The sequence below is a fragment of the Psammomys obesus genome, unplaced genomic scaffold, assembly GCF_907164565.1.
Source record: "Psammomys obesus unplaced genomic scaffold, mPsaObe1.curated_primary_1811, whole genome shotgun sequence".
Taxonomy (NCBI): Eukaryota; Metazoa; Chordata; class Mammalia; order Rodentia; family Muridae; genus Psammomys; species Psammomys obesus.
In genome coordinates, this window is record NW_026596234.1 from 602,436 (window position 1) to 615,610 (window position 13,175).

Below are 13,175 nucleotides of genomic sequence, written 5' to 3' on the forward strand. Positions count from 1 at the left end.
GCTTTGTTTTGGTTTTTTTTTTGTTTGTGTGTGTGTTTTTTTTGGGGGGGTGGGGGAGATGGCAAAGGCAGAGGACGGATAAGAGGGGGTGGGGAAACGCAAGGGATTGGAGTACATGATGTGAAATTCACAAAGAATCAATAAAAAAGTTAAAAACTTTTCTAATTCCATATTACTTCCATATAGGATAAAGTCATAAGTTGAATCATAACAAGACTGAGAGGCTGGAGAAATGCTCAATGGTTAAGAGCACTGCCCTCTTCCAGAGGACTGGGGATCCGTTCTTAGCGCCCACATGGCAGCTCACAACTGCCTGTGACTCCAGGAGGCTTGATGCCATCTTCTGCTCTTTAGGATCCTGCATCACATGGTGCACATAACTCACCAAGCACGCGCGCGCACACACACACACACACACACACACACACATAAAAGACAAACAAATGCACTAAAAATAATACTGAGCCATAGACTGACCACACATAGTAAGCTTAAAACATCCAGGTAAAAATGCGGGTCATATTATACGTGTGCTATTTTTGCTTCAATGAACAAACTGTTTCTAAGTTCGAGTGCACATGCATACACACAGAGGTCAAAGAACAACTTCTGGTACTTGTTCTCAGCTTTGTTTTCGAGTCAGAAGCTCTTCTGTTGCTTGGTACTGTACTCATACTCCAAGCTAGCTCACCTGAAATTTTCTGAGGACTCCCGCCTCTCCCACCCATCTTCATGCATTTCTGTGTCCTTTTATGTGGGTTCCAAGGACCTGAACTTAAGTCTCTAGGTATGTATGGTGAAGCAAGTGCCTTCAGCTACTGAACCATCACCCCAGTCCATTTTCTCTCACCTTTAATTTTTTTTTTTTTGTTACATTTATTTATTGTGTGTGTACAAGAGCGCAGCACGTCACACATGGGGAGGTCAGAGGACAACTTGCAGTTCTCTTTTACCATGTAGGTAGGTCCTGAGGATCAAACTCAGATCCTCCGGCTTAGCAGCAGGTGCCTTTACTCACTGAGCCATCTCACCAGCCCCTTTCCCCTCCACCTTTGAGATAGGGGTTTCCTACTGTATAGCCCGAACTGGTCTCAAACTCATGATCCTGGTGCCTTAGCTTCCCAAGTGCTGGGATTATAGCCACTAAAAAGATTTAAATGGCCCCTCCCCCCATAGGACCTAGGGCCTCTCATATGCTGGGTAAGCAGCCCACCATTGCATTTACCACCTATTGTCAGCCATTCAGTTATAGGCTTTACTCTCAGACTTTTGAAAGAACTTGTAGCTAGTAAAGAGAACCTTAACATGGGGGCTGAGATGGCTCAGTCGGTAAAGGTACTTTCTGCCAAGCCTGACAACCTGAGTTTTACTCTAGATCACATGATTGTTCATATATACTTCATTGCACAGGAACATACAAAAAAATAAAAAAAAGCCCAGACACATGTAAAGAAAAATTTCTGAAGTATGTATTATAAACCATAATTTTTATTATTTATTATTTTTAATATTTTCAAAGTAAATTCTAATTTTGTTTTGTTTTTTGAGGCAAGGTCTCTCTGTGTAGCTCTGGCTGTCCTGGAACTACATAGATCAGGCTGGACTTGAACTCCCAGATATCTGTCACTTCTGTCTTCCAAGTGCTGGAATTAAAGGCATTCCCCACCATGCCCAGCCTTCAATTCTTTACAAAAGATTGTATTTTTATTTATGTGTATGTGTGTATACTCTAAGAGCATGTGCATGTGAGCACAGGTGCCCAAACAGAAAAGAAAAGGGCATCGGATCGGATCTCCTGTAGCTGGAGTTACAGTTAGTTGTAAACTACCCAGTGTGGGTCCTGGGTTCTCTGCAGAAGCAGCAAGCTCTTTTAACCTCTGTGCCATCTCTCCAGCCTCCTATTTAAGATTCAGTGTCCATTGAGGAAAGTAGGAGAAGGCACTATTTTTTGACGACAGTCTTTTTCTTGTGTGCCCAACCTAAAGTGTGTTAACTCGTTTTGGACTACTGAAGACAGATGAGCCATGACAGGGTCTTTCCTCAAAAGCAGTTCATTGGCAGTGTTGAAGCTGATAGGCAGTTGCCTTTGGGAACTGTACCTAGAGATCTAATGTCAGCACTTTGTCTCCAGGGCCATCACTTTCTGTTTGCTTGTTTTTGTTTTTGTTTGTCTTTTTTTCCCAGTCAGGGTTTTTCTGTGTAATCTCAGCTTTCCTGGAATTCACTCTGTAGACCAGGCTGGCCTTGAACTCACAGATCCACCTGCCTCTGCCTCCAGAGTGCTGAAATTAAAGGTGTGTGCCACCCTCCCCCCTCCACACACACACACACTTATTTTTGTTTTTTGAGACAGGGTGGCTCTGGCTTTCTTGTAACTCATTATGCAGATCAGGCTGGTCTTGAATTTACAGAGATCCAACTGCCACTGCCTATAAGTGGGATTAAAGGCATACACCACAACACCCAGCCCATAAGTTTAACAGTTGCAAAATTATTTATGGGTGTAATAAAAATTTAGGGAAACACTTAAACTTTTGAGATAAGTTCTAAACTTGTCTCTGGAAATGTCCTTTTAGACACCCCAGAGGTATGTTTTATTCATAGATATCTCTCAATCTAATCAAGCTGGTGGTAAAGAGTAACTGTCATGAGCTGTCATCTTAAATTTTTATGAAGATGAATGAAAATATAGTTATCTCTCTGTCCCTTCACTAATGGCACTTACAGAAGACCATATTCCATTAAAGTATCTAGAACATTTTTAAAAAATTATTTTTACTTTGGATATACGTGTGTGTATATGTGGTTGTGGAAGCATGTCTCTGCCACAGCATACGTAGAGGTTAGAGGTCAGAGGACGGCTTATTGAAGTCTGTTCTCTTCTTCCATCATGTAGGACCTTGGGATCAAACTCAGGGAAGCATCTTTACCAGATGAACCATCATGACAGCTCATGACTGTTAGTCTTTACTACCAACTTGATTAGATTGAGAGATAGCTCTGAGATCAATAAAACATACCTCTGGGGTGTCTAAAAGGGCATTTCTAGAGACAAATCATGATGACATTGACTTAATCAATGCGTTTAACCTATAGTTTTTAAACTGTGGATAGTGGACTTATATGTGGTAGATTAACAGTATGTGGGGTCATGAATTCTTTGGCAATAGTAAAAGGTTTCTGAATGCATAATGACCAAAATTAATTTAAACTAAAAAGCCAGATGAATTCAAACTGTTTCTGGCAATACTCTTTTGTGTTATATCCTGAGATTTTACTTGTAGCCTTCATTCTGAACCTACAACATGAACACTTTGCACTTAAAATAAAATAAAATAAATAAATAAATTGCCACATAAAATAGCAATGAACCCTGACTGAAACCATTTGGTTAGATTTGAGACTACTGTTTGCTATGCGGTGTTGTTATTGGACATACAAAGTTTTCTGTTCTTATGGTAAAATAATGACTTAATTATGGAAAATAGATTTTTAATATTTTCCTACTCCTTAGTATGTATCAGCTTGGTCTATCTTTGGATTTTACTGTTAGGGCTTTTGACTTTTTAAATTGTTGTATGAGTTTCTTCAACCTCATTAAGTTGAATATGCTTTGAGTCTCTCTGAGTCTTTGCTTGTCTACAGCAGTATTTTAGGCCCAAAATATCCCAGAGAGGTATATGGATTTTCATTTCTGGGTCAGAGCATGGTCTTCGGCGGGGTGGGGGAGTGCATGCTTTTCAGTCTGTACCTCCAACTCACATCGAGTGCTGCCCTTGGTGAGACATAAGAATCTGTTTAACTAGGCAGTGAAAGATTTAGGTTCTAAATAGGGTTTTCAGTTTTCATCCCTATATCCTTATATTCTCCAAGGCCTTCTTTGAATAACACCTAAATCTTTACTTTCTGTTTACAACCACGGCCTTTCCTACTTCATGCCTCTCCCTAGCTATATACTTTGTTGACCCCTCCCACGGATTCCTACTACCTTATTTACCTAAAACCTGAGTAACTGTCTCTGATAGTCATTAAATGTTTTTGGCAGCTGAGACGTAGTTTGGTGTTAGATCAAGTTGAGTGTTCAACACACAGAGACAGTCAGTAGTCCCTAGTTTTTACACAGACACCAAAAAAAAAAAAAAAAAACAAACTTGTAACTTTTTGTTGTAAGCTAAAATACATAGAACATGTGAATAATAAGACAAGGATTCACTGTCATATTCACTGACGTATTATTTACCCAGATTCCCCTAATGCAAATATCTTAATGTAACTACAGTCCAGTTATTGATATGAAAGATTACCACTGGCACACTATTAACCAAAGACCTTGTGCATATTTCGCCAGCTTTTTCTCCAATGTTGCAATAATTTCTTAACGCTTTTTGTATTGTTTCTTTATTTCAAATTGTGCCCAATTTGTGGTATTTCCTGATTTTGTCTTTTATGACCTTTGAAGAACATCAGTCAGTTATAATGCTGATTTCCATCAGTATGAGTTTGTCTGATGTTTTCTCAAAGCTGGCTAGATATTCTTGGCAACAAAGCCAGAGATGGTTGTTTCCTTCAACTGACTGTTACTAGAGCAGTCTGTCTGCTTGTTGTTTAAAAGCCAAGATATTCAGTTATCAAGTATTGGTAGAAAGGAAATCATCCAAAAGCTGGCACCCTGAGAAGATGGAAGAAGGCGTTATCATCACCCCTCAAAAGACCACCTTGGAGAACTTAGGTAGAAGGAGGAGATACTATAGGGAGGGAGACAGTATAACTGAACTCTGGCCAGAAAGGCTATATATTCTGAGCAGGGTCTTCCTCACCCAGGGTCTCTCCCTCTCTCTCACTAGAAATAATCACAGTAGACCTCAACTGTATTTCCTGAGACTAGTTTCTTAGACAAACACATTACTTTTCTAAAAGTTAAGTATCACCTTACACATTCCTATATGTTCTAAAGCTCACCAGAGGTGTTGTTTTGTTAAGTCTAAAGAGAGATTATAGAGCAGTTAACATTTTAATTATTAGGTTCATTGTTTCTTCAGAATTTAGAAGCTAGTCAGGGGCTTGGGAGATGAGGGAGAGAGGGTGGGACTGGAAGGGGATAAGGGAGGGAGCTACAGCCGGGATACAAAATGAATAAACTGTAATTTATAAAAAATAAATAAATTTTAAAAAGAAGCTAGTCAAGAGTGGAAGCAGCTCTGTAAGAGACAACTCATAAAGGAGTGGATATTGTTTTAAAATAACATCACCCATTCCTATATTAAAATTTAAAAACAATAAGACTGGACATAGTGGTGTACACCTTTAATTCCAGTACTCTGAAGTCAGAGGCAGGTGGATTTCTGTGAGTTCAAGGCCAGCCTACTAGTCTACAAAGCAAGTTCCAGAATAGCCAGGGCTGTTACACAGATAAACACTATCTTGAAAAAACAAAACAAACAAACAAAAGATTTTGGCTTTTTTTTTTTTTTTTAATGTTTGGCTGTTTTGTTTGCATGTATGTCTGTGTACCATGTTACATATCTGTTGACCACAGAGGCCAGAGGGGACTTTGAATCCCCTGGAACAGAGTTACAGACAGCAAGCCTCCACATAGGTGCTGAGACCTGAACCTTGGTCCTCTGTAAAAGCAACCAGTGCCCTTAACTGCTGAGCCATCTCTTCAGCCCCATCAATCTTAAAATTAACATGCGTCATTGGTGGCAACCTGATATGTTTTCTATACTTTAAAAATTACTATCCTTGGTTTTGTGATTTACATTTTGGGAAAGCAGAATTATCACCCACAAGAGGCCCATGTTTTCACTGAATGTGTTTGGTTACGCACAAAGGGGACTTGAAGTGATGGGAAGAAAGTTGGCAGATGTGTCTTAGTTACGGTTTCTATTGCTGTGATAAAACATTATAAACAAAAGCAACTTGAGAAGGAGTTTATTTTGGCTTTGAACTCTCAGGTCACAGTCCATCACTGTACTCACTGTACCGGCTAGTTTTTGTGTCAACCTGACACAAATTAAAGTCATCAGAAAGGAAAGAGTCTCACTTGAGAAAATGCTTCCATGAGATCCAGCTGTAAGGCATCTTCTCAATTAGAGATCAGTGTGAGAGGACCCAGCCCTTCGTGGGTGGTGCCATCCCTGGGCTTGGGGGGGGCCTGTGTTCTATAATAAAGCAGGCTGAACAAGCCATAGGAAATAGGCCAGTAAGCAAGTCCTCTCCATGGCCTCTGCATCAGCTCCTGCCTCCGGGTTCCAGTCCTGCTTGAGTTCCTGTCCAGACTTCCTCCAGTGTTGGACTATGATCTGGAAGGGTAAACCTTTACACTTTAAAGGGACCCACAGGATCCCTCTGGGAGCCAAGGGAGGCAGGAAATGGTTTTCACCAGTCCTGTGGTACATGGCTTCAGCTTATTGAACTTGGATTGAGCTTCAATTCTGGCCTTCAGAGGAGTAAGGGAATAAACTCACACTACTCATTTGCTTGAGACAGGGTTGTGTTATGGTACCCAAACTACCACTTAATCCTCAATCTTTCTTCCTCTGTCTTCTAAATTGGAATTACGGGTGTGTGATAAACCTGACCTAAAGCTTGTTTTTTGTTTGTTTGTTTTAAGACAAGGTTTCTTTGTATAGCCTTGTCTGCCCTTGAACTCACAGAGATCCACCTGTCTATACTGCCCAGAGTCTGGGATTATAGGCATGCAGCACCACGCCCAGCTCTTACAACTTGTAATTTTAAGGCACTAAATTTGAGGTAATTTTTCTTACAGTAATAAGAATAGTAAAAATATGTAATAGAACATATTTTAAGCAAGGCATCTTGAAATCATGCAAACTTGTTTTACTTCAAACTTTCATCCATTAATTTTCTTTCTTTTTTTTTTTTTTTTTTTTTTCCTGGACTTGCTTTGTAGACCAGGCCGGTCTCAAACTCCCAGAGATGTGCCTGCTTATGCCTCCCAGAGTGCTGGCCTCACAGATATGCACCACCGTGCCTGGCTCATCCATTAATTTTTCAAAACTACCCAGTGGATTTTGTCTGCCACAAGTAATGTTTTCCATTTCCTATTATGTTTATTAATCAAAACTCCACTGTAGGAAGGAACTGTCCTGTGTCCCCTTTATTTATGAAGTATTTGAACCTACACAGCCTCCTGTTCTTTTGGCATAATGAGGCACAATTATCATGGTGCTCACATGGACAGGTGGAAAGTTTTTGAGCTACTCTTATTCCCTGTGAGAATTTGTTTTGGAAGTACTTCCTTAATTCTCGGGGACTCGTTTAATACTGGCTTAGATTACTGAGGCTGCTGCAACAAAAATAAATATCCAGTATGTGCTTATAAATAATCCAAATCTACCATTACAGTTCTGAAGACTGGCAGTCCAAGAATAAGGCTTGGTTCAGTACAGGGAAAGGACTGCTTCCTGCCTCAGACATGGACCACGCCTGCTACCACCTTCTCAAACCCCTACTTTCTACTATTAGCTTCTTAGGGAGTTAGGATCCAGTATGTAAATGGGGGAGTTATGGACACATGACAATAACAGCTGTTAACACCCTTGATTCCCTCTGCAGGCAGGGCTCTGCTCAGATGAGGGCTGCCCACAGTAGGACTAACCTCAGGCACTGGCGACCAGAACCTGTGATTCTGAGCAGGCTGGACAAGTTGATTTTTCTACCGGCTAGACTACACGGGGAGACCATAGATGTAGCCTTCTATCACACTCTCCAAGCTTCCCTGAACAAATGTTCACACGGGCTACCAGCTCTTCTCCAGGCTTACCATTTGATCTCATTAGCATTTATTTCTGCAATGACAAGCTTGTGTGTGTATCACACAATAATCAAAACAAACAGCACTGACAAAGACTTCATTTCAGCATGAAAGTGCAATTCTCTTAGTTACGGGGTCAGTAATCTGAAAATTTTGCTTGTCAGCTTCCCACCCTGGCAGCCATGCTGTTAACAGGGAGTCTGTTGCTCGGTCCAAAGCAGGCATCCATTTCTACTCTGAAGACTCAGGATGGGCAGGGCAGGAATCCTGAAGCCCTTGACTGAACCCTAGTGAGCACATTATGAGCGCTTAGGGGAGCTGGCCTGGCGCTCAGAATTGGCTGTCTCAGCTGCTAGGAAAAATAAAAATAAAAATAAATAAATAAATAAACAAACAAATAAATAAATAAATAAATGAAGCAATTCTTCACGCATTCAAGACACTCTATGAGACTTTATGGCTTCAAGATACCGGAGACACAACTTTTAACTTTCATTTAAAACTTTAAATAATGGGCTGGACGTGGTGACACACTCCTTTAATCTCAAAACTCGGAAGGCAGGCAGATCTCTGAGTTCCCGGTCAGCCTGGTCTACATAGCGAGTCCCTGTTTTTTTTTTTTTAAGTTTAAATCGTATTGGACTACCGGCTGCAACGTCAGCTGGTCAGCCGCGTGAAAACACCGCTCCGGACTGAACAGGTTGAGAAAGCAAACTCGAAAACAAAACACGATTCTGTCCGAAATGAGCAAGAACGCCTGTGCTCAGGTCGCACCTGAGTTCTACGACAGAGTCTGTCGCAGCAAGGCCGAGTCCGGGTTGCAGAGCACACACCTAGGGTGCACGGTTCTCCGGTGGAGACTATACCCGGACTACAAGCAAACAACGCCAATCTCGGGTTGACCCCACAGGACACCTAGCCACTGGTCACACACCCTAGGGCATGCGCGCACGCGCGCAAGGACCCTTGAGGTACTATCTCACCACACGGTGCGCTTCCGCGCTGGGCGCCAAATAAGTCTCCAAGCTCGCCCGGGCCGTGCGTGCGCGGCCTCGGTGTTGCGTCACTAGGAAGCGCGTGCCCGAGCCGCCGCCGCCGCCGCCGCCGCCGCCGCCGAATCCCCAACAAGGAGCGAAGGCTGCGGCCGCCACCGCCACCACCCGCCTCCGCACCCGTCACAGCCGGGCGCCGGAGCAGGCCCGTGTGGGCCCAGGTAAGCGGCATCGACGCGCCCGCGCACCCCCGCGGCGAGGCTTCTCGCGCCGCTCACGCGCCGCCGTCCAGTCAGGGGTCCCTGCGGAGCGTCAGGACGTTACGGCGGGGGGGAGGGGAGGCCGGGGGAGGGGCGGCGGGTGCGCGAGGGCGGCGGCGGCGTCAAGCGCGGCGGCGTCAGGCTGGCGGGCGGGCGCCTGGCGGGAGGGCTCGCGAAGGCGGCTGTGCTTCCGGCCTCCATCTTGCCTTCGCCCGGGGAAGGGTCGGGTCATAGTGAAAGCCGAGACGGAGAGGGACGGTGGAGGGAGCGGGGTAGTAGGGAGTGGTGTAGCTCGGGACCCATCGGTGGGCGCCAAATGGACCGGCGCCCTGAGGGAGGGTGGGAAGACTGGGAATGACTCATTTGATTCGTACCGGCTTAAATCCTTTGGTGGGAGCTGTGTGGATGAATCCCTGGCTTGAAACAGAATCTACAGAGATTCACGAGTAGGGACCAGGATCATAATTATAGGGACTCCTCTTCAGTGGAAACATGTCAGTGGTGGGAGCAGCCTTGGTAGGGACCCATTTGTAAAACTGGTTGGTGATAAGAACTCGTCCTTAGGAACTGGATGGATAATCTTAATTGGTCGGAACCGGATCTTTTGGCCCAGTTTTAGTCATGATTGGTTACATTTAGTTGGTAACTTCACTGCTGAACCGAAGTTTTCTTGCCAACATTTCAAATACAACAGTTTTAATCACATCATTCTTACTAAGTTAAAATTAAATGGACAATACGATTGCCTGCTTAGTTTGTGTCTTCATAGGAAGTATGTAAAACTTTTTGGGAAGATATCCTGGAATACATGTATACAAACATACATACTATTTGGACATGCAGAGTGAAAAGAACAAACTGGTCAGCATGTGTTTGTGAGAGAGAGAGACATATTTAAAGCACTGAGATAAACAGATTCAAACCTAGGCCAAAGACTCACCCACTTAAGACCCACCTGGAAAGGGAAGACATTTAGGTGTCCCTTCAGTGCCAGGAGACAAACTCACATGGATTGGGCTTGCCATCTGATTATTGGTTCCTCCATTCCTTCTTCCCTTCTCCCTGCCTTCCTAGGTGGTCCTTTTTTTTTTTTTTTTTAAATTTATTTATTATGTATACAATATTCTGCTGTGCATGTGTGCCTTCACACACCAGAAGAGGGCACCAGATCTTATTATAGATTCTTGTGAGCCACCATGTGGTTGCTGGGAATTGAACTCAGGACCTCTGGAAGCACAGACAGTGGTCTTAACCACTGAGCTCACTCTCCAGCCATACTAGATAGTCTTAATATATCTAAGACTGGGGCCATAATCCCAGCATTCCTGAGGCAGAGGCAGAGGCAGATGGGTTTCTAAATTTGAGGTCAGCCTGGTCTATACAGTGAATTTCAAGACAGCTGGAGCTACATAGAGGGAAAAAAAAATTGAGACTGGCCTGGAACTAAACCAGGATTTATTGTTGTTTTGAGACAAGGTCTTTCTGTATCCTTACCGTCCTGGAACTCTGAAGACCAGGCTGGCCTTGATCTCATATATCTGCCTACCTCTGTCTCTACCTACTGAGTGCTGGGATTAAAGGCATGCCCCACCACTGCTAGGCAAGTGAAATTTAAAATGTTTGTTGAAGCTTGTGTAAAGGTCTTTGAAGCCTAACTCTCAAATAGTACATTAGTGAAAAACTTTCATAAATAGGAAGTCTGCCAATGAATTCCTTGTAGCTTTTCTGCCTGAGAAGTATTTGAAGATTGTCTCTGCAGACCTGGATTGGCTAACCTGGGGATGGGGATTTCCAGAAACTTTCATAGCTGGAAATGTTCACATGTGAGACCTCCACCATGACAATGTGCCTCATTCTGTTGGATAGCTTCCAGATTTATGGTGGAGTGATAGTAAAAGGCTTGTTGTGTTCAAGGATTTTTGATTTTTTTTTTCATCAGTGTTAGGTTTGGAACTTATGATCTCATATGCAGGCTCCCAAGTCCCCTCCCACTGAATTTTGAAAATATTTTTTTCTGTTTTTGTTTTGTTTTGTTTTCTGAGACGCGGTTTCTCTGTGTAACAAGCACTGGCTGTCCTGGACTCACTTTGTAGACCAGGTCAGCAAGGGCTAAATAGTGAGATGCTGTCTTAAAGAAATTTCTGAGGCCAGGGATCATCAGGCAAGGGTACTTACTGCTCGGCCTGACAACATGAGTTTTATTCCCCAGGATTCTCAAAGTGGACAGAGGAAATTATCTCCACCAAGTTGTTCATTGATCTCAGTGCTCTATGACGCAGCATATACTCTTCAAACACAAATAATAAACTTGTTAAAAAACAAGTTCTGAGCCTGATGTGGTGGTACACATCTTTGATCCTAGCACTTGGGAGGCCAGCGCCTCCTGTATCCTAGGCTGACCTGGAACTTGCTTTCTAGGTTTCAATGACCTTGAACTTCTGTTTCTCCTCATCCTCTTGCCTACACTTCCTTTATGCTGGGAATACAGATGTACACTACCATATATGCGGTGCCAGAGATGGGACCCATGACTTTGTACAATCTAGAAAAGCACTCCACCAGCAAAGTTTCATTCCTAGTGGAATATTTTTATGTTTATTTCCTATCCCTATATCTTCTTGAAAACATCTTTATTTTAATTTTTTACTCGCTTTTGAAATTAGGTAGTTTGTTTTCTTATTTTTTATATATTCTGGTTGCAAGTTCTTTATCAGAATTGAGATTTGAAATAGCACGTATTTTTTTCTACACTGTGTTCTCCATTCACCTCTCTCTCAATATTTTAAATTTAGTAGCTTATTTTTTAGGGTAATATAGACTTGGGGCAAACTTGAGAGGAAGGCACAGAATTCCCTTTGGTGGTTAGTATCACCCTGACAAGGTTGAGGTGGGAAGACCCACTGTTATGTGGCTGCACTGGTTCATGGGGTGGGGTCCTAGACTAAATGAAAGGGGAAAGGGAGTACAGCACCACAGTTTTTCCACTTTCTGACTTAAATGCAGCTGCCTCGTGCTTCTGCTGCCATGACTTCCTAACCATGATGGACTGTACCCTCAAATTATCAGCCAGTTTAGTTGCTTTTATTATAGCAACTAGAAGTTTGTCACAGTAACAGTTACCATATATTCCTCTCTTTTCCCCAGATTCTCTCCCTGGGAAACTTCATGGAATCTATGCTGCAGCTGATAAGCTTATACTGACATGTCCTCAGAGCCATAGTTTATAGTAAGGCTCTTGTGGAACCTAACCCTAACCCTGATGACACATGATTACATCACTTATAGTATAGACTAGAAAAATTTTGATCCCCAAGAGAGCCTCTGAGCTCCACTGCTCATCTCTTTCTCTCTCCCTTGGCAACATCTATTTCCATCATTTACCTATGCCTTAATGTCAGAAAGGAAAATCCTACAGCGTGTGACTTCTTTCACCAAATAATGTGTGCTTTTGTTTGTTTCATGCCTTTTAGTTCTGACCCCTTTGAAAGCTCATTTTTATTTTTGAATACTGTTCCACTGTGTGGAATAGAAAGAATTTCTATACACCTGCATTTTTCACAGCTTACCTAAAAGAATGTGCTGGCAATGACAAGCAGTGGCAAACAGGTTACTATACAGAACCCTTCCCCACTCTTTGGTAGTAGTTCTTCTGTATCTACTTGCATACCAGCTAGAATGCATGTATAATTTAGTTTTGTTTTCCCTAAAACCAGGTTTCTTTCTGTTGCCTGCGCTCTTCTCACACTCTTGGGGTCAAGTAGTCCCACTTTAGCTTGGACTGCAGGTACTTACCACTAGAGCTAGCTTATTATACTTTTTTTTTTCTTTTTGAGACAGAGTCTCATGTAGCACAGGCTGTCCTTGAACACCCTATGTAGCTGAGGATGGCTTGAACTTTTGATCTTCCTGTCTTGACCCCCTGAGTGTCATTGATTATAGGCATGTACTGCCATACCTAATTTATGAGGTGCTGGAGACTGAACCCAGGACCTTGTGCATACTAGTGAAGTACTTTACTAAATAAGCCATATCTCTGTCCCTTGCTATGTACTTCTATCTCTCTGTTCATCTGTCCATCCATCCATCTAAACCATCTATCTATCTATCTATCTATCTATCTATCTATCTATCTATCTATCTATCTAT

The 13,175-nt window shown here is 42.7% G+C and overlaps 1 protein-coding gene across 1 annotated transcript in view; it reads left to right on the forward strand.

Moving 5' to 3' along the window:
• Nucleotides 1-8,920: 8,920 nt before the first annotated feature.
• The window catches only part of Gmeb2 (glucocorticoid modulatory element binding protein 2), a 38,900-nt gene continuing 34,645 nt past the window's right edge, over nt 8,921-13,175 (forward strand). The window contains exon 1 of the mRNA XM_055596224.1: nt 8,921-8,990. The gene's annotated coding sequence lies outside the window, so the exon portion shown is untranslated. The remainder of the gene's footprint in view (nt 8,991-13,175) is intronic.